The following is a 26924-nucleotide window of genomic DNA, read 5'->3' as shown; positions in this document are numbered from 1 at the left end:
TTCTGGTACTTTGTTACAGCAGCCTGAGTAAACTAACGCAAGCACTAAGGACTGTCACAATCTCTAGCATCTCTTCTATTTTCCTTTAAAAGTACTTTTTTTCTTTTAAGTTTTCCTTTTTGTTTTCATCCTGCACATAGTGTATACTTGAGCGTTAGTATTAGAGACAACCTATTTTTTTTTTCCAATGTAAGACTGAAGTTATTTACGACTCCTTTTTTTTCCTTCTAATTAGATCCAATTTCTGCAAATATTTCCTTATAACATCTCTTGCATTCTCTCACTTTTCTCTCTTTTGTAATTTAAGCCTGTCTCCTCTTACATGGCAGAGTGATAGGTTGCTACTTCGTTTCTTGGTCTCAATTCATGCCTTGCTGCTATTCATTTTACATATTCTTTTCAAAACAGCCTACTTCAAACACCAGTCTCTATACATCATTTCTCTACTCTACTATGTCTTATTATTTTCTAGCCCATTTTTCCTATCTCTGGGTTTATTACCTCTCTTCCTCTCTCCTTCCATACCTCTTTCTACCTCTGTCTGAATTTTCATTATGACTGGGCGTGGCTCGTCTGACCTAGCGGAAAATACCTGATGGGTTGCCCATTGCTATGCTCATCTTAGTAATTTTTCCTTGGTGCTTTTGCATGATTTTCTTATACAGAATGTTCTCTCTAATAATTTCTTTAATGGTCATCTTAGAAATCCTTTTCCCGGGGAACCTTAATGGATAACGCCATCCATACTACTCTTAACCCCCTCAGCAGTTATTTAGTTTACATTATTATTATTCTTGATATGAGCCAGGCATTGTGCTAAATGGTCTATATGAATTATTTAATATACTTCTTTTGCCAGTACACTAATTAGATAGTATTACTCATATTTTAAAGATAAAAGTTCAGTGAGGTTAAAACCTATTGAATCTTTTATAGCTAGTGAGAGTGATGATGATTTTACAGAAAAATTAATTTGGGTATAATATATAAAAAAAAGTGCACCAATTTTAAGAGTCCTTGAGGAACTTTGACATATATACATAGGTGTGAGTGTGTCTGTGCACGTGTGTATATATAATCTCCCTATAATCATCATCCCAACAAGATATGGGATATTTCTATAACACGAAAAGCTTTTCCATGTCTCTTTACAGTGAATCCTCCACTCACAGGCTCAATGACCCAATTTCTGTCACTACAGATTAGTTTGCTTGTTTTAAAATTTTGCATAAGGTCAGGTATGGTGGCTCACACCTGTAATCCCAGCACTTTGGGAGGCTGAGGCAAGTGGATCATCTGAGGTCAGGAGTTCGAGACCAGCCTGACCAACATGGTGAAACCCCATCTCTACTAAAAATACAAAAAATTAGCCAGGCATGGTGGTGCGTGCCTGTAATCCCAGCTATTCGGGAGGCTGAGGCAGGAGAATCACTTGAACCTGGGAAGCAGAGGGTGCAGTGAGCCAAGATTGCACCATTGCACTCCAGCCTGTGCAAGAAGAGTGAAATTCCATCTCAAACAAATAAAATAAAATAAAATAAAATTTTGTGTAAATGGAACCATATGGTATGTTCACTTCGGTTTCTGGCTTTTTTTGCTCAGCATCATGGTTTTGAGATTTATTCATGCGGCATGTACATTAGGAGTTCTTTCCTTTTAATGCAAAATAGTATTCCATTATATGGATATAGCACAATTTGTCTACCTATTCACCTTTTGATGTTCTTTGGTTTCCATTGTTTGGCTATTTTGAATAAGACTGCTATAAAAAATTTTGTAGAAGTTTACATGTTTACAAGTGTTTTTATTTCTCTTGGGAAAATGCCTAGGAGTAGAAATTCTGAGTCATATGGTAAGTATATATTTAACCCCCATAAAAAACCACCAAATTAGTTTTCTAAGTGAGTATACCATTTCACAGTTCCATCAAAAATTTATCAAAGTTCCTGTTGCTTCACATTCTTGCCAACATATGGTATTGTCAGTCTTTTCAATTTTAGTCATTGTAGGGAAATGTAGTTATAGCTCACTATGGTTTTACTTTTCATTTCCTTCATGGTTAATGATGTAGGGAATATTTTCATGTGCTTCTTAGGCATTCATATGTCTTTTTGTAAGTTTTTATTTAAATATTCAGCCCATTAAAAAAGTTAAGTTGTTTGACTTCGTGCTGAGCTGGAAGTGTTCTTTATACATTCTGGGTTCAAGTGCTTTGTGAGACATATCAGTTATGAATATTTTCTCCCAGTCTGTGCCTTGCCCTTTCATTTTCTTGATGATATCTTTCAAATAAAAAAATCATAATTTTTTAAAGACTAATTTATTTATTTTCCTCTTCAGGGCAGTGTTTTTTGTGACCTGTTCAAGAAAGATCTGCCTTTCCCAATGTCACGAAGAAATTTGGTAGGCTGTATCTTTCAAGAAGTTTGTTGATTTCATCTAATTTTTGTAATGTATTGGCATACATTGGCTAATAATATACCCTTAAAATTGTCAAGAATGTGAAGGGCTGAGATTTTACCCTACTTGCAACTTAAGTTTATTTGCTATAGTTTCATGGATGATGCAGAAGTCAGAGATGGAGAGTTCATTACTCACAGCAATAGCAGTAATTAAAGTATCAGCATTTTTTCAGCAGTTCCCCAAACTCTAGTTACCACAGGGTGACACTAAGAGGGCCAATAACACCTGCATATGCAGGAGGTTGTATTACAGAAGGGAACACTAATTCTTAGGGAAACCTAGAATTTCATAATGATCAGTAATCATACCTTCCCTTTGTTCTACATGGTGTCACTATCTGTATCTTACGAGGCTGTGAGAAAACCTGATATTACTATCAGAATCATTGCTAGAGAGTTCACTAATTAGCATAAAGGTTGCTTATTTAATATATTTATAAATACTCAAAGAACATTTATTATATGCCAGATCCTGATCTAAGCAATTTGCAAATATCATCTCTTTTAATTCTCATAATAACTCTACAAGGTAGGCATAGTTATGATTCCTGTTTTACTGATGAAAGAAAAGAGGCACAGAGAGTTTAAGTAACTTGTTCAAGGTTATGTGGCTAGTAAGCGGTACAGACAGATTTGAACCCAGACAGCCTGACTGCAGAGCCTATATTCTTTATCATCATACTGTGCCGCCTCTGTTAGAAATCATTGTTTGTTGGTGAAATAAGTGGTATTTAAAATATGTTTGTTGACACAAAATCATATATAGACACCTCTATAAATGTTGCGTAACAATATTGCATCATAATATTACATATTAATAAGAACTAAGAAGCCCATTGACCTAAAGCTCTTTGAAGAAGCACTCAGGCCGAGGATTCCATTTAATCCATCTAACACTTAATGGAAAATGCTGTTGTCTAATCCAAGTAGAAGATTAGCTGATTCTAATGCTAAAATATTTCCACATTCTTGCAAGACAGATGTTTGATGGCCTAACATCTGAGATGGGACTTCACCAACCTTAGAGGTTGTAAGGCATTTTTAGTGCCTGTTTCCTAATAAAAATTTGCATTTGCCAAAATATTTGGTCTGAGATTTGCCTTTATTGTAACATCCTATCTGTTGGTAGGACTGTGGATAGAGTTCTCATCTACTATTAAGTGCCAGAGATAACAGACGTTTACCAAAAAGAAACAGAGAATTCTGAAAGCTTAATTGGCTTTAGCTCAGTTAACAGTGTCATGTTTGTCTGACTCAAAAGGTCTATGCTTTTGTCCAGGTTACAACTAGGTTTTAATAATCCTCCATTTTGTACTTTAGAAAAATACAACTCAATTATTATTTTTTTTCTTGAAAGAGCGTGGCAAAAAACTTCCAATTGTGCAAATGGCTAAGAGCGAAAAGAAAGTTTCATATCTACCCCGTCTTAAAGTCTTCCTGTGTAGACAAAACCACTGTATTTACAATTCTTCCAGAAGTATTTTATGTGCATATAAACATATGTTTTTAATCTATTTTAATTGTCTTTTATGTGTCATCTCGTATCCCCAAATACATTTTGTGTTCATTGAGGGAACATCGTTTATTCCATTTCTTATTCTTCTACACTGCTCAATGTAGTTTCTCAAAAAGAGAACTCTCAATAAATGTGTTTTGCTGTTTTCAGTTTGGGTAGGATGAATGACCAAGAACGGAGAGATTTGTGTCAAATTAAAGGTGATGTTCTGGCATCCAAATTCTTGAAAACATCAGACTCTTAAGTGAAATTGTACACATACCAATTATAACGGTTAACTTTAATCAGAAGTGCTTTCATTTACGTATTCATGACTATATTCTAAATATTCCCAAATTTCGGCGGCTTTAGTTACAAATGAGGTCATGTTACCATATATCTTTATTTTGTTAGCTGGCTGATTACCACTTGTACAACCTGTAAAACTCCCTAACCATTCCTGGGATTCACATGTGTTCACAAAATCACTCTAGCGCTATTGCATTTAAGTCTTTTTGAGAGCTGCTGGGCGCAACCTGCCTTAGAGTGACCTCTGTGCAAATGCCACTTCTCTATCCAGCATACTTTCTTACAGTGCTCCCCAAGCTGCAAAATCTCCACATTGCCGAAGACTACTGGATTCCTCTCCATTTTTACTGCAACACTGGAGCCATGCTATGTTGTTTGCAGAAATGATAAAATACCCTTTCCTCAGCTCTGCCTTGAAGATTGTTAATCTGGTGCTAATCTCACAAAGTTCTTCGTGTAAACAGCCACTTCAACCTTTCTCTGCAGCCTTTTTTCTGTATTATGGTTCAGAATGAGTCCCTGGGGCAGGGTATTAAATGAACTAGATACTAGTTCATTTTTTTCTTTCTTTTTTTTTTTTTGACCCAAGCATCCACACACAAAACTGTTCTCTTCTGTCCCTATTTGGCCCCTATAAATGGTTGCTGAAGGAGGGATGGGTGTTGCCAACCAAACAAATCCAATCTCAGCTGTGTAACATTTACCCTAGTTGGTTTATCTAGTGGAAATACAGAACATGGTTTACCAAAATGCCTGGTATAAGGCTTTATATCCTATTTGATGACATTTAGAACTCTATATTTTGGACTATCTCTAAAGCATCAGCATTTTTCTTAATCTTCTCAAGTGAGGAACCTTTGAGCACTGGGTTGTAAATAACTGTGTTTTCGTAGTTCACATATAAAGCATTATGCTGAAATCAATGGGCACACACTCTGAATACTGATTTGATAGAAATGCTTCATTGATTTTACTAGAGCTAAGCCAAATTCATTAACAACTTAGACTCATTAGGAAGGCACCATTAATTCAAGGAAAAATGATTAAATTCTTTTATTGTATTTTACAAAGCATTACACATTAATTAGAATTTAGTATATTTGGTTTTTAGACTCTTTCCATTTCTTCTATGGATCTTTACAGAGAACATATTTGTTAGTTTGCTTTTCAAATATTTATTTGTGTTAGTCACTATGTTAAATTTTGTGAGACTACGTGAATTGCAGCATGGGTTTTCAAAATCCTTTATCCTCTTGGGTGAAGTGCTTACTCTCCCCTCCTGGAGTTCTGATTTAATTTATTCCAAATTTGGAGAGCAGAAAAATGGTAAATTGGAGATAAGAGACTGAGGTTCCTTAGAATAATGCATCAGCACTATTGCAGTCAGATGAAGGAGCTTCATCTGGCTCTGGGCAGAGAGAAGCAGTTTCCCTTTGTCCCTTCTTTCTGCAAAGGAGACAGTGGCTGAGATGAGTGAGAAGTGGAACTAGGGCGAAGAGGGCAAGTGGGTAAGAGAACTGTGAGAAAAAGAAAGAAACGGAGAAGGAGACAAAGAGGAGAGCCTGACATCCCTTTGAGCTGGGCTCAATAGGGACTGGCAGTGCCTCTAGGAAAACAAAAAGGGCTCCTTTTACCATCTTTGGAAGCTAGATTTACCTCTGATCTTCTCTTGGTAAAATTTACTTTTGGGCAATGGGCTGCCCAGTTGAGGCAGTGCTAAGAGATCTAGGGTTTTTGAAGCCCCCAAAATCTTTGTCAGAATCCCAAAGCCACCCACGTAGGTCAAGTGAAAATCGTATGCTAACCATGCAATTGTCTTTTAAATGAAATTTCCAATGCCTTCCCTTCCCCCTCCCCACCAGATTTCCAGCTCTAAACCCCTTCTTTGTAGAAATTCTGGAGGCTACTGCCCTTCCAGCATTTAATGGCACAGCCAAAGGATTATCCTGTATGCATAAAACACCATCCCTTTCTTTTTAGAGCACACACTTTTGAAAAAAAGAAAAGGCATTACACAAATCACTAAAATAAAATCAGAAAAAACCCTTTTCAGGAATAGTGTTAGAAAAGAAGACAGAGATTTGAAAGATATTGTGAATTTGACTGATTTGAAGTAGGGGTCAAAGGAGGAAGAATGAAAACCACTCTGCAGCTTTGTGTCAGATTGACTGGAAAGTTAGTATATCATTAACAGAAATAGATCATGTGGGTTGGGTGTCTGAGGGGAGAATAACAGGATTCCCACTAGGGAAATGTCGAGTCAAAGGAGGAGAAGGGACAGATTGGGGGAGAAATAAGGTGGGCACGCAAATATTTGGATCTGGATATTAAGAGTGTTCTCAGCTAGAGACAGATTTTGTGCCATTCTGGATGCAGGTGAAACCTGAAGCTCTAATAGGATAATTTGTTTAGCTGGTTAAGGGAGAAAGAAAAGATACAAATGAAACACAGAAGAACAAGGATAGCAAAACTTTATCAAAGCCAAAGGAGAAGAGAGAGAAAGAAGGATGAAGGAATCAGTTGTATAAAATGTGGCTGAGAAATTAAAAAGGTTGAGCTCTGAGTAAAGTCTGAAAGTGGTCATAAGTGACGATAAGGAGGTTATTGGATGGGAAAAGGAGCCAGCTTGTGTTGGAATAAGGAGTGAATGAGTAAAGAGGAAGTAGAGGCAGTGACTGCTAATTTCTAAACGACTGAACAAATGCCTTGCATGAATCAGTGTATTTAAAAGTTTGTGTGATTTATATTTCAAAGCTCACCAATGGTGAGCAAGATGAGACATTTAAAAGGTTTTCAGATGCAGTGAAACAATAATTATTCAAAGGTTTTCAGATGTAGTGAGATAATTTGTCTATGAGAGGACAGTTGGTGTCAGAATTCTTTTTGTGGAGAGAGAAAAGTTAAATCGTCTATATGTTAAGGAATAATAATACATGAAGAATTTTTTTTTTAAATGAGGCAATGGTCTCTATCCTGTGTGTGCACTATTTAGATTTCTCTGAAATCCCTAAGATATAGCTTATATCTTTAGAGGAAAGTAAATTTTATATTATTTTATAACAGGGTCAAAAGAGGTAGTTTTTATTTCTAGTTTCTTAATACAAAATTAGATAACTAGATCATTTATTTTTCAGTATCATCTTTTAGAGAGTAGGTTTCCAAGGTCTTAATACTTATTAAGTAATAGAGCTTAGTATAAATGAGGATTTGGAAACATCTTAGATTTCTGAAAACAATCGGAAGATTAATGTAGAAGAAACTTAATTAAAAAAGGAAAAAATTCTAAACGTTTAGCTGCTCTTCTGTGTCTTTGAGTTGAATTGCAAATATACCATGATGAGAAGAATCTAATTTCTCATAATTAGTTAGAAGACATTTAACATAGCTCTAGGAAAAATATAAACTATTTTAAAGCATAAGAACATATCAACCTTATGCATAGGGAATCTTGATTTTAGTGAAATCGCTTTGGTGTGTTTGAAATCCTTCTCTTGAGTATCACACTATCTAATGTGTTATGCAATCAAGGGCACATTAAGAATTGCAGAGGGCAGGATTATTTTTCCAGCCAGACATCACGTGGATAGAGAACCTAGCTGGAAACAATATGAGAATTCTTTTAAAAGAATTTAAAGCAAAAATAGTCTCACTATTGATCTTTGTAGCATGTAAGAAAGCTACAGGGCTCATCTTAATCTTTTTTAAATCTAAGTCACAATTCAAAATACTGAATAGATATGAAAAATGTCATTTCCCATGCATACACTGAATAGGATCTATAGGATCTTGAGTGTACTAAGTTAGGAAAAATTTTCTTTGCCCGAAAGATATCTGAAAACACTGATTACTTAGTTATTTTTTGAATAATTACTAATTTTATTAATAATATTGGCACATTTTTTACAATTGTTGACTGAACCTCCCACTAATACAGAACACAGAGCTTTAGATGATTTGGGGGAAACACAGCAACTTGATCAACTGAATCCAGTGCTTTCCAAGCTGGGGTCTATTTTTACAGGGAGGCAAGTATTAGCTTTCTCCTTCAATATGGCACAAAGTGAAGGCATCAGATTTGTTTGTATCCCAACTCCCCTCTTTACTACTGTGTGACCTGGCAAGGTTTTTTTTGACCATCAGTTTCTACATGTAGAAAATTAGGAAATATGTACCTTACAGGATTATTGAGAGGATTCAATGACAGATGTGTAGCTCCTGACTCAAAGTGATTGTTTTTTTGGTGATATTTCATGCATTTCTTTCCTTTTTTTTTTTTTTTTTTTTTTTTTGAGACAGAGTCTCACTCAGTCACCCAGGCTGGAGTGCAGTGGTGCAATCTCAGTTCACTGCAACCTCCACCTCCCGGGGTCAAGTGATTATCCCATCTCAGCCTCCCGAGTAGCTGGGATTACAGGCACCTGCCATCATGGTTGGCTAATTTTTGTATTTTAGTAGAGATGGGGTTTCACCATGTTGGCCGGGCTGGTCTTGAACTCCTGACCTCAGGTGACCTGCCCACCTTGGCCTCCCAAAGTGCTGGGATTACAGGCGTGAGCCACTGCGCCCAGCCGGCATTTATTTCTTTTTTAAGTAAATAACTGAAAACAGAGAGTGCTATACAACTTTGTGTCAGGCACTGGAACTTAGTGTATGGTTTTCTACTTAAACATTTTTTTATTTTTATTTTTAGACAGAGTTTCTCTCTCTCTCTGCCACCTAGGCTGGCATGCAGTGGCACAATCTTGGCTCACTGCAGTCTTGACCTCCTGAGCTCAAGTGAGCCTCCCACCACAGCCTCCAGAATAGCAGGGACTACAGGTGCACAACACCACGCTCAGCTAATTTTTGTATTTTTTGTAGAGATGGGGGGTCTCACTATGTTGGCCAGGCTGGTCTTGAACTCCTGGGCTCAAGCACTCTGCTCACCTTGGCCTCCCAAAGTGTTGGGATTATAGGCATGAGCCACTGCGCGTGGCCATGGGTTTCTACTTCTAATGTGCCCCATTGCTGCAGAGTCCATCCTTGCTTTTTCATGTACAAAAGAGACTCACATAGCTCTTGGGTTGGACCATATAAAATTCCTGATATTCAACATTTTTGACCTATAAAAATGACATATGATTTCATATAATTCAACCTAATAAATTCTATTTAAACCATAAAGTCCAACTCAGATCCTAACATCCAATGTGAGACTGAAGATGAACAGTTTCCCGGACCCAATAGTCGCTCTTCTTTTCCTATCACATTTCCTGTCCTATTTATTCTGACGTTTCCTCCATACTATTTTGTACTGTTGGCAGTATTTTCATATGAATGTGTCTTGCCTTCTCAACTACTTTGTACGTTCCTTGAGGCAGCCTGTTGTCTGTTCTCCACTGTGGTGCCAGGCACAGTGTTGCATATAATATTTGCTGGGTAAATTTTTTAAATGATGCTAATAATAATTAATTAATTCATAACTATTGAACTGACTGAGAATTAAAAATTTATATTGTGTTTTCTTTTAACATTTAACCTTTTCATCCACATGTCTAACATCAAAGAAGGAAAGTTCTTTCATTTTGAGGAATCTTCTGTTGCTAATGTATGCAATGATAATGCTGTTCTTGGTCCACATAAAGGTTGCTACTGATTAGTAATTCAGCATGGCTCAGGTTATTGTTCCACTAAAGGTCCTGGAATTCCAGTAATCATTATGCTCTCTCCTTAGGTTCCACTTGGATAAAGAACTAGAAGAGTTGGGCCGGGCATGGTGGCTCATGCCTGTAATCCCAGCACTTTGGGAGGTCGAGGTGGGTGGATCACTAGGTCAGGAGTTCAAGATCAGCCTGTCCAACATGGTGAAACCCAATCTCTACTAAAAATACAAAAATTAGCTGGGCATGATGGCGTGCACCTGTAATACCAACTACTTGGGAGGCTGAGGCAGGAGAATCACTTGAACTCTGGAGGCGGAGGCTGTAGTGAGCCAAGATTGTGCCACTGCACTCCAGCCTGGGCAACAGAGCGAGACTCAATCTCAAAAAAGAAAAAGAAAAAGAGAAACAAGAACTAGAAGGGTTAGGAGGTTAGCCAAGGTGAGTAGAACAAAGTTAAATTAACTAGTCCATGTGAGGACAGATCCTTTGTTGTTGGTATGATGTATATTGTGTATTGAATCAACCCCAACAGCCAAACACAAACACCATACACAGCTTATTTAGGAAAAAATGATATTTTCCTTTGGAATTCTAATCACATATCTTCAGTCAGAAATAAGGGAGGGGGAATCAGGGTTAGTGTATGTTGCAAAGGGCTGGAGCTGGCAGAAGGACTATGTTATATAGGGTTACATTTGGTAAAACTAAGGACACATGTTCAAATCAAGAGACTCAAAAGAGCTTCAAAGTCAAAGGAAACTGCCTAAGTGAGTCACCAAAATAAGGAGCAAGACTCAAGCCAGGGCATTGTTGAAGCTTGAGGTGGCCAATTAATCACACATCTTTTGACTCTGGGTTTATTTTATTAATAGATATGAATTTGAAATGTGCCTTGTGCCCAGGGCCTAAGTGGATTCCTGCTTTTTCTCCCAGGGAATCAGACTGATTTAGCCTGTGATAGGCAGAGCAGCTGGGCATCTCCAGGGCAACCCGTGCACTTCATGGAGGGGAGAAGGCCTGCAGTTGAGAGAACAAAAGCCACAGAGGATAGGCTGCCTGCTTTGAACAGCTCTTCTCTGAGGCTGGGCCATGAATGATGCCACTTCTCTTCCTATGTGGAGAGCCCAGTGAGAAGTATAGAGAAGGGAAGATGTTTCTCCTTAAAATTCAGCCAATGTCACAACTTCTAGTTTCAAGCCTGGGAAAAATTCAGGGCTAGGGAGAGAAGTCCCCTGCCCTCTCCTCCCAACCTAGTGAGAACGAACTTGAAGGTTTGAGGAAGAAGGCTGAATGTAAAACTGGCAAACAGTCTGGACAAATGCCAGAGAGAAGTGCTTGGCTGAAGCCAGCACTTAAGGGCTTCCTGAGGAATAAGTGTGGACTGGCTGGCCTCAGAATAAAGGACTGAGACAAAGCAGATGCCAGAAGTCTATTGAATTTTCACTTTGTTGTTTCAGCATCCTCTTATGCTTAATGTCTTCAGTCTTCTGCTTCTGGCTATGATGAAGTTACTGATACAAGGCTAGCCTCATGCCGTCGACAACCATGAAACTGAACAAAATACATGTGGCAATGCTTTCCAGACTGTGGAAAACAGGCAATGCAAGATTGATCCCTGAAAGAAAGAAAACTCACAAGGTAAGACCCATAACTGACCTGAATGTACCTGGGAAACATTTCCCAACCACAGCACAGGGGGCTAGAATTCACAGTGGTGATGTTCTGCTTGAAGAGATCAAGGTTAGAGTTCAGGACAGCAGAAGCAGTTGGGACAGGTGGGTACTGAAGAGGAAGAAGCTGTGTACAGGTACAGAAGTTGGTATGGTGGTTCCGCACCAGTCCTGATTGAGGACTAAGCTGGATGTGGGCTGGGTGAGACTACGCAAGGCTTATCAGAGAGCTGAGGCTTGAGGTTGTAGGATTGAGGGACTAGAGATACTAGTGCTGGGGACTTGGAGTTCCAGCCCAGCCATAGGAGAGAAATCCAGTTAACATTTCACTAATATTTATGTATTTGTTTATTTATTTATTTATTTTTATTTTTGAGACAGAGTCTCACTCACTCTGTTGCCCAGGCTGGAGTGCAGTGGCATGATCTTGTCTCACTGCAACCTCTGCCTCCTGGGTTCAAGTGAGTCTTGTGCCTCAGCCTCTCAAGTAGCTGGGAATACAGGTGTGTGCTACCATGCCTGGCTAATTTTTTTGTATTTTTAGTAGAGATGGGATTTCATCATGTTGCCCAGGCTGGTCTTGAACTCCTGGTCTCAAGTGATCTGCCTACCTTGGCCTCCCAAAGTGCTGGGATTACAGGTGTGAGCTACCACACCCGGCCATTTCACTAATATTTATTACAATCCTGCTAAGACCTCAGAAAGGCCTCTAAGAACCCAGCCTAGGGTACAGCCTAGAGTACACCTGGCATAATAGAGTCAGTCTATGACCAAGCCCTGATAAGATCAGGAGGATAGCCTTGAAAGTTGAATTCTTCCAAGTTAGAAGGACTTGGAAAAAATATCTTTCACTTCCCACAGATCCTTTGTAACAAAGCATAAAACTGAGCATACATCAGCTCATCAAGCCCATCATATATCAGATCCTCAAGTAATTAAACTGCCTTAGACAATGCATCAATTTTTCAAAGGAAGATAACAGAATCCAGAGTCTGTACAATAGTTTATCTACACTATCCAGTCTAAAAAAAAGTTCCTAATGCAGTTTTAAAGACAGGACCATGTAGTCCAAAATCAAGAGCGAATTCGAAAATGACCCATATTTTAAATTTAGCAGGCGATGGTTTTAAATGGACTATTATATATATGTTCAAAGAATGAAAAGAAAAACAGATAAGATATATTAGCAAAGAATTTTAAACTATCATAAAGAACCAAACAGAAATTCTAGAACTGGAAGCTAAATTAATGCAATGTAAAATTCACTAGATGTCGTTAACAGCAGACTGGGGGTAGCAGTAGAATGTTGAAAGACTTCAGAATGAAAATTCAGCCAAATCACCTTTGGGGTCTAAATTTCCTCAGTGACCTATGCTGAAAAATTTGGAATCATTTAGGAGATTATTTGCTCTTTTATTGTTTATACTCCCTAAGTCAGTAGGACCTATTGATCTTCTCTTCAAAATATTTTTAATATGGTGTTTTTGTCTCCATTTCCATTTCTACTTCTCTAGTTCAAGGTGTTTCCCTTTTGTGCTTAGATGACTGCTGCAGACTAGCGTTTCAATCACGAATCCTTTCAATTCATTTTTGGGTTTATCTAATCTTGGTCAGTGCTGTAATTATTTATTCATTCAACAAATGTTTATAAATCAACCACTCTGTTTATGACTAATGTCTCTATTCTGTTCTGAAATCTTTAATAGCTCCATTTTTCCTTAAATACAAAGCTAAATTCTTCTGTTTGGATATCTATATTAATTTCCTTGCCTCTCCAATAATGATTCCAGTCGTATTTTTATTTGTCATAGACACTGTGTAGACTTTTGGCCATCCAACAATGGAACTCTCCTTATCTATGGGGAATCTCCAACCTTCTGAATCAGAGCTACCCTCCTGCTGTAGACGCTGCAGATACCAGATAATCACTTTTCCTGCCTCCTTGCAGTGCCATCATGTGTCACAGCACGTGATCTAGACTCTCCTTCAGACATACTTCTAGACTCTCTTAAGACAGACATATAAAATGAAAGGACGCCACAAAATGCAAAGTGAACTGAGGTGATAGTGGCAATACCCACCCACTTTCCAGAGGCATCAGTGACAGTACTTTGGGGTCGACAATGCAAACTCATGTGTCTATGCATCAATAGCTACAGTGCACCTTTCACCAGACCAGTTTTGCATTATGATTTTGGTCATTGACTCTGGCTGCTTAGCCTCTAAACCTGGCCCTATGTTTCTCCTGAAGATTTTATAAACTATCCAAATCCTTAAATTAGCCAGAGCTTTCTGTTGTACACAGCTAAGGATCCTGACTGAACACATACATACATTCCCTACCCTAGATAGGCCAATCAATCCTCTTATCCCAAGAGCATGCCAGGCTCATCATGGAATATCTGCTTGGCCACAGTAATGTTAATCATTCAAAATTCTTCCTTTTTCCCGTGTCTCTATTCAAGTCTTGCATACATTCAACCTCTGTTGCTTCAAAGAGACTTTTGTGACATTTCTGGACCTTAACTGTCATTCTGTCATCTATACTTTAAACCTTAACATTAGGTAATATATAAGCCAGGCATGGTGGCATGTGTCTATAGTCCCAGCTACTGAGGAGGCTGAGGCAGGAGGATCACTTGAGCCCAGGAATTTGAGACCAGCCTGGGCAACATAGAGAGACCACATCTCTATAAAGAAGAAGAAGAAAAAAGCCAGGCATGGTGGTGTATACCTATAGTCCCAGCTACTCAGGATGATGAGGTGGGAGGATTGTTTGAGCCCAGGAGTTCAAGGCTGCTGTGAGCTATGATTGCACCATTGCACTTCAGCCTGGGTGACAGAGTGAGACCCCCCTCTCTAAAAAAGAAAAAAAAAAGGAAAGAAAAGAAAAGAAAAACTCTAAAACACTGGGTAATACAATCTTCTGCATTCACTAATTTCCCTCTATCTTGAATGTAAGTTGACTGAAGTGATTGCTGGGCAGGCCCTAGATGCTTGTGTTCCTCACCATGCTTAGCGCTGTGTTCAGAACATTGTAATTATTCATGCATACTAAAAGAGGATAAATTTTTATTAAAGACTTTGCTTTTATTTAGTATTTCATGAGTAGAGGCAAAATCCTGATAATGTTAAAGCATGTTAGCCTTTGGAAAGGAAGACGGCACTATTAACTGAAACTGTCTGACATGAGTTCTTTGCCTTCTTTCTATCCCTATCTTACTATTTCCTTAAGGCTAATTAATCCTTCTCTTTATTATTCCTTTCTAAAGGTAACCTTTGACCCTCTTTCAAATATTTTGAAATCTTCCTCTATTAATATTTTTATCTCCCATAATCTTTCTCTCTTGTTACTTCTTCCTTGTATTAAGGTGATAACAACAACTCTCACAATCTGTTTCTCTCTTCTAAGACATTTTCTTTTGGAGAGATATGGTCTCACTATGTTGCCCAGGCTGGTGTCAAACTCCTGGTCTCAAGTGAGCCTCCTGCCTCATCCTCCCAATGGGCTGGGATTACAGGTGTGAGCCACCATACCTGGCCTATTTCTGTCTTCTGTCACCTTCAAAGTTGCTCAATTCTTTTCATCTGTTTAAGACTAGATTAATAACGCAGTGATCTTGCTGAATACTTCACCTTTTCCCCCATCCTATCACTTCAAACCTTGCAGACAGACTTTTTCCTCATCTCTTTAGTGAAGCTGCTGTCTTGATGGTTATCAAAAATTCTCCTCTATCAGTCAGTATGGGCTTGATTTTAGCCAGAATCTCAACTGCTGAAAATCTCAAAGGTGTGCTTCTCATGCATGTTGTATATATGAGTTGTATATATGACCACCACAACATTGCAGGTGGGCTGGGGGCTCATCTTTGCTCTGAGACCCAGGCTGATGAAGCAGCCCACATTTGGAACATGGCAGGTTGCCTTGGCAAAGGAAAAGGGAACTCTGCCAAGTTTTGCACTAGAAAACTATGTTTTCTGGCCTGGAAATGTGACAGGTAATTTGTGCTCAAACTCATTGGCCAAGACCAGTCACACAGTGCCATCTGACCAACGGGGTCAGTTGAGGTAGTATAAAACTACCATGTGCCCAGAGAAAAAATAACAAAAATACATTTGTTGAACCTTCCAAGTCTCCTTATTATCAAATCAGATAGATTTTTGTCTCTTTTCATTCTCCATTATTCTTTCTCAATGTTTGATATTATTGACTTATTTCTTTTTACAACTAATAGCACGCTGTATGAATCCAGCTGAGTGTTTTCCCAATACCTCAAACTCAGCATATACAAACATATATTCAGCAGCTTGCCTTCCTTCAATAATTTCTTCCATCTGGTCAGTTTCCAAGTCCTATCTATTTCCATTTGCCTAGTATTTCCTGAATCTGTTTCTATTCTCCTTGACCCTGGAATACAGGATACCAAGCAAGTGTCATTTTGGCTGCTTTTATCCAGACCTGCCTGTCTTCGCTGTGTCCTACCTCCCCCTGCCAGCTCAGCCCCTCAGTGTTCTGACCAGGTCATTTGCTGTATTAAAATTTTTTTTGTTTCTTACAAGACAAAACTTATTATTTTGTGTTCAAAGTCTTCTAGTGTCTGATTATAACCTATCTTTTTAGAATTTTCTCTTAATTTTTCCCATAAATTTCAGACCAGATTTCACTTTTTTCATAAAATCATCTTGATTATATTAGCTAAACATGAACTTTCTGTCCTTTGTAAGACTCTGATGCTTTTTAAAGATCATGGCGCTTACCATACATCATATTATGTCTACTAATTACTTCTTGCTTATGTTGTAGTTTCCTTTTTACACATCTCAACCTTAATATTAGGCTTTATTTCTTTGTTGGGAAGGACGTCTCCTGAAATTGGATGTCAGGTTGTAAGCTGCTCTACCCATCTTAATTTTCTTTTTACCTGTCAGTTGCCTAGGACATTACTTTGCACACTGGTAGATGTGGGATGTTTATTGATGAATGAATGACTTACAAATTATTCTCTTTTCTCTAAGCAGTGGTGGAGACTTGCCCTGAACTTCCCACACTTGTTCTCTTAATATTCCCTTGAGCTCACTGGTGTGGTTTTTCACATGGCCTGCTGGGTTCAAGAGTTTAGTCTGCATCTGTGGAATGGCGGTTTTGTCTAAATGAAGTTAATTGGCTCATGCAGAGATCGAATCCACAACCTTGGCCTCATTAGCGCCTTACTCTAATCAGTTGAGCTTTCTGGTCTGATGTTATGAAATATCCACAACAGACATAAATACAGATATGATTTTACCAGCCTCATGCTTTTCCCTGTGTACTATGGCGAATGTGAAAATTAGTTGCCTATTGAGCTTGGACAACTGGTTTAAATTGAACAGTGGAATTAAGAAATATAATTTTGAATGAATGAATGAATTTAATTGGGTCAGAATAGGCTAATTAAAAGCAATGGAGCAGATTGAGCCTTTGAAATACTAAGAAAGACAATTTCATGTGATGTTTTACACCTTGCTGACTTCTGAAAAAATGCCAGACAACTACCCAGTGGGGCTTCCAAACTTTTGAAGAAACATGCCTAAATGCCAAAAAGTGGTCCGGCACAGCAAGAAGCTTCTCAAAAGCCCTAGCTTGCCAGCTGTTTGTTGGAACAAACTTGAAAGCAGGTGCAGGTTGGTAATATTGGGTTAGGGCCAATCTTGAGACACAACCATGAAGAGCAGCTTTGATGGGGTTGTTTGTGATACTCATAAGGTGGCAGTGCTTTAAAGTTGAGTGCATGCTATATCAAAAGTACCTCAGGGAAATAAAACATTAAATAACAAAGTTGACTGCTCGTGCTCTGGGGTAGGAATGGTACCCAATGGGGAGTGCTAGGGCTGACTTGTCTATAAGCTATGCTTCGTCTACTCATGGCAGACAGCCCAGGGCAGTTGAAGGGCCAGATCTCAGTTTAACTCCAAAATTAGAGGTAGGAGCCCACATAAGGAATCAGGCATCTGGGGTCCAATGAAATGGATTTTTAAAAGCCATACTATTATTTACTTGTCTGCTACATGTTTAAAACTGTGTTTATATTGTAGCTTCCTGAAAACAGTTTATTAATTAATATTCTTAATTGGAATTTTCAATATTTATCATGGACACAGTAGTTTATCTGTGTGCCACCTTGTTACAGATTTAGGGTGGAATTAAACACATCTAAATTTGATGCAGCATTAATTTTGCTTTAGGCCAATAATTGCCAATTTTCCCCTCATGTACTTGAAATATTGAAAATTGATGTATTTTAAGTAGTTTTATTCTGAATCTGGAGCTCTGAGGGCAGCAGTGCTATCTCTGAAGTATCAGCTTATGTATTTGAGGGCCCTTTTAACAAGTCAAAGAGGTTTGTGATGGAAAAATGTTCATTAAGCCCAGGCCCTGGGGGAAAAGGTCAGTCCAGGTTATTCAGAGAAAAACATTTAAAAGGGATCATGCAATCTTAATGAAATAAAAGGAATTGTCAGAAAGTATTTTTAAACAAAAGGATAAAGTTTTGGTGAAAATGTTGAAATACAGCAAGGAAGATGAATGTCTTTCCTTGTTTCTTACAATGAGTAGATTACATAACTAAGGAACAGTCTGACAACCACACTGCCTCAAATGTAATTTCTTTTAATTAGTTTATTTTTCCTGATTATAAAAGTAACCAATGTACATTGTAGGAAAATCAGACATTCCTAATATAATTTCAAATAAAATGCCGATACATTTAAAACGAAAATGGAGTAAGACCAAAGTTAATGGATTTTACTCTATCCTTTATACTAAATGCATCAAAAGATTCTTATGAAGAAAGCTTATGCTTCAAACGGAAAGAAGCAAAATTTGACCACACCAGTCCTTACCTCCAGAAATCTCTATTGGCTGGTATTGATTCAGTTTAGAAGTGGAGAATAACAATCACAGGTAGTTGGGCCTGAGAACTAAATTGTGGACATTGGCTTTCTGTCTTCATGTGATTCTCACAAGAATTTCTTTCTATTTCAACTGCTCCAGACTGTTCTTTCTGGGCAGAAGACAGGCAGAGCTCTGCACTCACAGCCGTGTCCCCTGTTAAGAGACTACAGAGTCATCCACTTCGTGTGCACTCGAATGTTCTCCTTCAAAAGATCCAGACAGTCATTGCTTTTAAAGTGGGCCTGATGCTCTATAACCACAAAGCAGTTTCTTCTGAGCTGTGCTATTTGATGGACCAATTTTATTTTTAAATCTACCCAATGAATTAGGTGCTGGAAAGAGAAGCAAAGCATTTTCTATCTGAAAGAATCTTGCAGCGATTTATTAAACACATCTATAAACCAATAGTCTACGTAGAATTAGCATAGAATGAACAAAATCTATTTTCACTGAACTATAAATAGTAGGAAGTCTTGTAAAGGACCAGAGGTCAGGCTAAGAGTTTTCTAAAATGCTATGTTTTTAGAACTGGCAGATATTTTGTTGAAAGCTTTCTCTCTAACACTTAATCTAATTATGAGTTAATTGAGACTAAAACGACTTTCAGTCTTAAAGGGGTTTAGATTAAAAGGCTTTACCTGAACAGTATTTTTTACTGAAAATAGGGATGTCTTTGTCTTTAGTTTTCTTAGAACTTACTTCTAAATTGCAGTGAGACACTGCTAATATACCTGTATTTTCAATGAGATGTTATAGCTCAGGGTCAGAAGAGTAAGATAAAATAAGAATAATATTGTTCTGTGGGGAACAAGTGCAAATGAACCAGTTTATTAGCTAATCAGTGTTGCTTAAGAGAATGTCAGGAGTGGATTGTTCCTGTGACTTTAATGGTAATTCATCTTTGAGACACTTTCAAGTAGTGAAACTATGACTCCTTTGTTTTGAGATAAAAATAAAACAAAAATAGGCAGATTCCATGTAGTATGTATTTGCTTTATCTCATTAATGAAAGGAGCTATTGAATGTTTTCTCTTTACCTTGAGGTAGCTTTGGTAAGTATTTAGAAGTTTAGAATAAAATACTGTCATGAAAAAGTAGGAATGATTTATATGATAAAAATGTTTGTTCTAGAGTAATCCTTTTAGCAAGACGTCTACACAATAAGAAACTCTTAAACTACAGCTCATGTCCAGCTGTACTCTAAGTGTCATTCAACTATTCTAGAGTAGAGTTGGCCCTTTGTATTTGTGGGTTTGTATCTGTGGATTCAACCAACCTTGGATTGAAAATATTTGGGGAAAAAAAGATGGTTATGTCTCTGTTGAACATGTATAGATTTTTTTCTTGTCATTATCCCCTAAACAATGCAGTATAACAACTATTTACAAAGCATTTACGTTGCATTAGAAATTACAAGTAATCTAGAAATAATGTAAAGTATATAGGGCTATATGCACAGGTTATCTGCAAATACTACATCATTTTATATAAGGGACTTGAACATCCATAGATTTTGGAATCCTGCGGGGTCCTGAACTAATTCCTCACGTATCTTGACAGATGACTGTGTAACTTAAGGGGCTAAGTCAGGTGTGGTTGATGATTTACACTTCTTTTAAATAAATGTTGGGCAAATATTGACTTCACTTGGGAACCAAGATTGGTCAGATTCCCAGCATATAGCCTGATTGTAATTGATTTCCTACTCTTTGTATTAAGGAAGAAACTTTGCTGTTTTTGTTTACCTAAGTAGCTGGCTTCCTGTTTATAGAAGGCCAATTTTAAAAATCGTAGCTTGTATCTGGCTAGAATTTATCTGGATGAAAGCCAATGTGTGTACATGATGAATACTCTGAAATGGTGCAAACAAGATCACTGGAGTCTGATGATTAGCTCCCCAATTGATTTTTACAAATGCAGTAATAGAGAGCAACTTTAGACTGATAAACATAAACAGGTACACAAAACATCAAAGGCAAAAACAAATAAGCATCTGTAAAGCAGATAGCAAGCAGGTCTGAGTGTAATAAGACACAGACCAATGGTTTACAGCATAATTATCAGACAGTCACATTTTAAAGGTTTCTAGTGAGAAATATCTCACTTTAAAATAGTTTATAACATTTGGCTGAAATGTATAGGAATTTCAGAAAAGGTGACACTATGCAATTATCATAGTCTACCCTGGTGGCAAACTCTTCAGTGGCCCAGCACTTCATCTACAGGATGAAATCCAAACTGCTTTTCATAACCGAAAGGGTTCTGCCTGATTTGTCCTCAGCCTTACCATTTTGGTCTTGGTCTTTTTGCTTCTAAAGGGCTTCCCTTAAACTCACTTTTTTTTTTTTTTGGTCCAGAGAAAATCCTACACTTTCCTTAAGACATTTCACAAATCTACTCCTCTGGGAATTGTCCCCTTGTCTTTTTGCAACTATAAATCATAAAATTCAGTCATTGCATTGATGACTAAATTTTCGAGGGCCGGGCACAGTGGCTCACCCCTGTAATCCCAACAATTTAGGAGGCTGAGGTGAGGCAGGAGGGTTACAAAAAAAGTTAAAAATCAGTGGGGCGTGGTAGCTTGCACCTGTGGTCTTAGTTACTTAGGAGGCTGACGGGGGAGGTTCGCTTGAGCCCAGGAGTTTCAGGTTATAGTGAGCTATGATTGCGTCAATGCATCCTAGCCTGGGAGATAGAGTAAGACCTTGTATCTAAAAGAAAGAATAACAATAATTAAAAAAAGGTGGGGTCTTTAGATGGCGATTAGGCATGAGGGCTCTGCTCTCGTGGATAGAACTAATGCACTTATAAAAGGGCTGGAGGCAACTAAGTAGATCCTTTTGCCCTTCCATCCCTTTCACCATGTGAGAGCACAGTGTTTGCCACCACTGGAGGACGCAGCAACAAGATACCATCTCAGAAGCAGAGACCAAGCCTTCAGACATTGAATCAAATCTGCCGGCAGTTTGATCTTAGACTTCCCAGCCTCCAGAACTGTAAGAAACACATTTCCATTATTTATAAATTACCCAGTCTATAGTATTTTGTTACAGGAGCAGGAACGGCTTTAGACAAAACGACAATAAACACTTCTGAACAACTTTTGCTAGATACGTAGACCAGCATCTTAACGTTTCTTTTAGAGTGGTGTATTAGAAAACTGATTGATTTAGCCTTTTTCTTTAGTACTCTCACCAGAATTTGATGAAAACTTGACTAGAATGGTGAAGAACTGCAAGGTTATGTTTTTTTTTCACTAAGAACTCAGTAACTTTGTGATCTCATTTTTTCTCTTCCATTGCTTTTGGAACACATAGGCCTATTTCCATAAATTTTCCTCTCAATTTTAATGTTAACCAATTTTTCCAATATTGTAAAATTCTTTTTAAATCCTCAGTAGAAAGGTCTGTTGTTTACACTCTTCCTATTTTACCATTAAAGGCTCATGCACAAAAAGATATCTGGATTACCGCTTTAATATTTATTCAATAGTTCAGGAGGGAAGTATATATCCATATCACTCTTACTTGTTTTTGCCATTTAGCCATAGCCTTTGACAGCACTAAAAAACAAAACATTGATTTTCCCCCTCTGTTTTTGGGAGGGAGTTGGAGGCTGAAGGAGGAGAGGGAGCAAGTGGCCTTCTGAAGCAAGTTCAATCAATGAAGACTTTCAGGAAGCAGGTTTTTCCTATATGCTTTTAAGCCTTCTCATGTAATATTCAAATCCCTCTTAGAGGGAGAGGAATACATGAGTTGAAATTCTGTTAAAGCTGCATGGAAAGCTAGATGAGGGGGCCAAAGAGAAAAAGCATACACTCCTATTCTTTCATTTATGAACTTTAATGTGGAAAAAAATGACAATTATAATACACTATATTTACAGGGCCAGTTCTTTGCAAAGCACTTCGACTCATCTGATCTTCACAAGAAAGGAAAATTCATATGATATATTTTCTTAGTCTAAGAAAGTTTTCTGGTTGTCTTTTCTCAAACAGAAATGAAAAGATTACTAGGGTTCTTTCCAGTTGAAAGATGTAGAAATCTACAAAATTAGGATTGAGGTGAGGTTCATATTGAATTGTTCTCCAAGGCAATTTCATTTTTAAAAGATTTATTTGATTACTTTTAAATTTATTTTTATTTATTTTGTGGATATGAGGTCTATGTTGTCCAGGCTGGAATTATGCTCCTGGGCTTAAGTGATCCTCCTGCCCCAGCCTCCCAAGTAGCTGGGATTACAGGTGTATGCCATTGTGCCTGGCAACAGGAAGTGGGCTCTCCTCAGACACCAAATCTACTGAAATCTTGATCTTGGACTTCACAGCTGCCAGAACTATAAGAAATAAATTTCTGTTACTAATAAATTACCCAGTATGTGGTATTTTGTTATAGCAGCAGAAATATTTTGTGTCTGGTGTGAGGTAGGACTCCAATGTATGTAGTGCATACAATGTATGCACATATTTGTACATACAATGTATGTACTAATTTACATATCCACTAACAGCATACAAGGGTTCCCTTTTGTCCACATCCTCTCCAACACTTGCTATCTTTTGTATTTTTGATAATAGCCATTCTAATAGATGTGAGGTGATATCAGATATATGGTTGGTTTCTGGTGAGGGCCTCATGCTGTGTCACAACATGGCGGAAGACATCATAGGGCAAGAGGGTTGAGTATGCTAGATCAGTCTCTCTTTCTAAAGAGAAAGCCACTAATGCCACTAATATAAAGCCACTAATGCTCCACCCTCATGACTTCATCTAGCTTAATTACCTTGCAAAGGTCCCACCTCTTAAATACTATGGTCAGATTTCCCACACTTTTAATGCTGTTACAATGGAGATTAAGTTTCAACATGAGTTTTAGAGAGGACAGACATTCAAACCATAGCATATGTATGCATTGTGGAAGGGCTAAATCAAGTTCATTAATATATAAATTATTTCACATACTTATCACTTTTTTTGTGGCGAGAACACTCAAAATACTCTCTCAGCAATTTTCAAGTACACAATGTGTTGTGTTAACCAGTAGTCACTATGTACAATAGATCTCTTGAATTATTCCTGCAGTCTAACCGAAATTTTGTATCTTTGGACCCACCTTCCCACAGCCTCTGATAACCCCCATTCTATTCTCTGCTGCTATGAGTTACACTTTTTAGATTACACATATAACTGAGGTCATGTGGTGTTTGTCTTTCTGTGCCTGGCTTATTTCACTTAACGCAATGTCCTCCAGGTTTATCCATGATGTTGCAAATGACAAGATTGCCTTTTTTAAAAAGTCTGAATATTATTCTCTTGTGTATGTATACCAAATATCTTTATCCACTTATCTGTTGATGGATACTTAGATTGAATCTACATCTTGGCTATTGTGAATAATACTGTAATGAACATGGGAGTGCAGATGTTGCTTTGACATATTGATTTCATTTCCTTTGGAAATGTACCCAGTAGAAGGATTACTGGATCATATGGCAGTTTTATTTTTAATTTTTTGAGGAACCTCAATACTGTTTTCCACAAGGTATGTACTAATTTACATATCCATTAACAGCGTCCAAGGGTTCTCTTTTCTCCACATCCTCTCCAACACTTCCTATCTTTTGTATTTTTGATAATGGCCATTCTAATAGATGTCAGGTGATATCTCATTGTTTTAATTTGTGTTTCTCTTTTGATTAGTGATGTTGAGAACATTCTTCATATACCTGTTGGCTACTTGTACATCATCTTTTGAGAAATGTTTATTCAGGTCCTTTGCTCATTTTAAAATCTTATTTGTCTGTTATTGAGCTGTTTGAGTTCCTTACATATTTTAGAATTAACTCTTTACCAGATGTATGGTTTGTGAGTTAATTTTTGTGTCTGGTGTGAGGTAGGACTCCAACTTGATTCTTTTTCATATGGCTGTCTAGTTGTCCCAGCACCATTTGTTAAAAAGACTATTTCCTACTAAATTGTCTTGGCAGCTTATTGAAATCAACTGACCATAATGTCAAGGTGTGTTTCTGGACTCTGAATTCTGTTTAATTTGTCTGTATGGCTATCCTTATGCCAGTACACCATTTATAATTTGCCATCTTAAAGATTTGTTAGCATATTTGTTTCATATTCAGTTTGGAGTCTAACAATTTTGTTTCCTTCTATGAGACGGATTTCTGAAAATGCTATTCTAAGTAAATGGATTATGAAAGAAAAATTTTTTAATACAGTAATTTGGGGTTATTTTCATACCCCAATTGCTCCAACATGTTTAAAATATAAGGGAATGTCCTTAGGGAAGGAACATCAAGCCTAAAGTAAACATGTCAAAATATTATGTTTTCTCATAAGAGTTTTTAAAACTATGGTATTATTTGCAGCAAATAAAAACATATAGGTCACTTGTCTAAAAGTATGCATTCCTTGGAAACAGTAAATATATTTTTAGATTGGTTTTGTCAGTATTCAAACTATTTAAAATTCTAAAAAGTAATGATTTACATTCAAAGACTATTTCATACTCAAGAAGCTGAAGCAGATATTTTGTAGGGAAACTTGTAGATTACTATTGTTAGAGTAGGTAGTTAGGCAGATGTGAGCAGGGCAGCAGAGGCCACCCCATGACGCCCTGCTCATCCCAGGAATGTCAGGCAACCATCAGGTGACAGTCAGGCAGTTGTTAAACTATCTCTCTAAAATAATAATTGGTCACAGTCAGCACCAGGGAAAGGCAGTCTCCCTATAGATAGAAAACATCTGAAACTGGCAATCAGCAACTTCCCAATAGGATCTCAGGATTTGGGTGAGTGAGCTCAAGCATGCACACTAAGAGGCAAAATGGAGTTTAACTGGTATATGACCTTCCTCTAGGAACACTTGACTAGTAAGGGAAAACGTCTCAAATGAGCATGTGCACAACTGTAGTAAATACACTGTGCATGCAGCCACTCCTAAGTGCTGGCAGGCCACTACATTATGAACAGCACACCCCAAGGGAAGAATCAGGGCAGAAGAAACACAAACCTGAGAATCATGCCAATGTAAAAAACCCCAAATCAAGGGTCACATGGGACACATCAAGTCACCTGCCTGGCCCTCTTCCAAGTGTACTCTACCTCCTTTCAATCCTGCACTAAAACTTTTTAATAAACTCTCACTTCTGCTCTAACACTTGCCTTGGTCTCTTACACTGCCTTATGCCCCTTGGCTGAATTTTTTCCTCTGTGGAGGCAAGAATCAACTTATTGCAGGCCCGTACAAATTTGCCACTGCTAACTTCACTGGTGGGAATTAGAATCCTGTTTTACTTCATTTAGTCTTTAGCTACTTAGTACTTACCAAGCACTGATTACCAAGGCCCAGTTTTTGCCCTTGTGGTCTTAATGATTAGCATGGAGAGATTGATATGCATTGAAATGGTTTATTTTTAAATGTTCTGCTACTAGTATAAGTTTTATAAGGAAAAATTTGAAAGATTTTAAAATGGACAAAATTGTGTGTTCACTTGCTAAAAAAAGTGTTCTCATTGGCATACTCGATTTATTTAGAATTTGACATTTTGTTTTGTAGAGCTTTGGGATTTTTTTTATCCATCCATCCATCCATCTGTGCATCCATTCATGCAACCATGCTTTCATCCACAACTGTGTGCATGTATCCATCCATGCATCCATCTATCCATCCATTCATCCATCCATCCATCCCTCCATCCAAATTGAGCACTTTCCATGTGCTAAGCACTGCTGAGTCCTAATGACACAAACAGTGAGTAAAACTGATTAAAAAAAAAGCCCTGTTCCTATGGAGCTTATATTCTGGTGGATAAGGCCTTAAAAAACAAAGTGAAAGAAATATGTGAAATATATAGAACATTACATAATAATGGGTGTTAAGAAGAAAAAACCCACAAGGAATAAGGTTAGTGACAGGGTTCCGAACACACTACCCCACAATATGGCACTTTGGCACATTGAATATCTTAAGCTGAAGAAATGTGGGAAAGGCTCTTACTTTGCCTTCTCTTCTGAAGCATGTCTTAAGTCTCTCCTGTGAGTGCCTTCCCTGGACCTGAAGGAAAGGAGAATCCTTATCTCTGAAGAAGGAGGAATGCTGAAAGGAATATGAATGAACAGATCTTGCTAAATTTCCTACAGCTTACTATCCTGAAAGTCATACTGTTCTGTCCTATTGTAGCAGGACCAGCTGCAGACAAAACTCCTCAGACACAGAGTTAAAGAAGGAAGTGGTTTATTCGGCCAGGAGCATCAGGCAAGACTCCTGTCTCAAGAGCCGATCTCCCCGAGTGAGCAATTCCTGTCCCTTTTAAGGGCTCACAACTCTAAGGGGGTCTGCATGAGAGGGTCGTGATTGATTGAGCAAGCAAGGGGGTACGTGACAGGGGCTGCATGCACCAGTG

The sequence above is a fragment of the Pongo pygmaeus genome, chromosome 10 (assembly GCF_028885625.2).
Source record: "Pongo pygmaeus isolate AG05252 chromosome 10, NHGRI_mPonPyg2-v2.0_pri, whole genome shotgun sequence".
Taxonomy (NCBI): Eukaryota; Metazoa; Chordata; class Mammalia; order Primates; family Hominidae; genus Pongo; species Pongo pygmaeus.
This window is presented reverse-complemented; position numbering follows the sequence as displayed.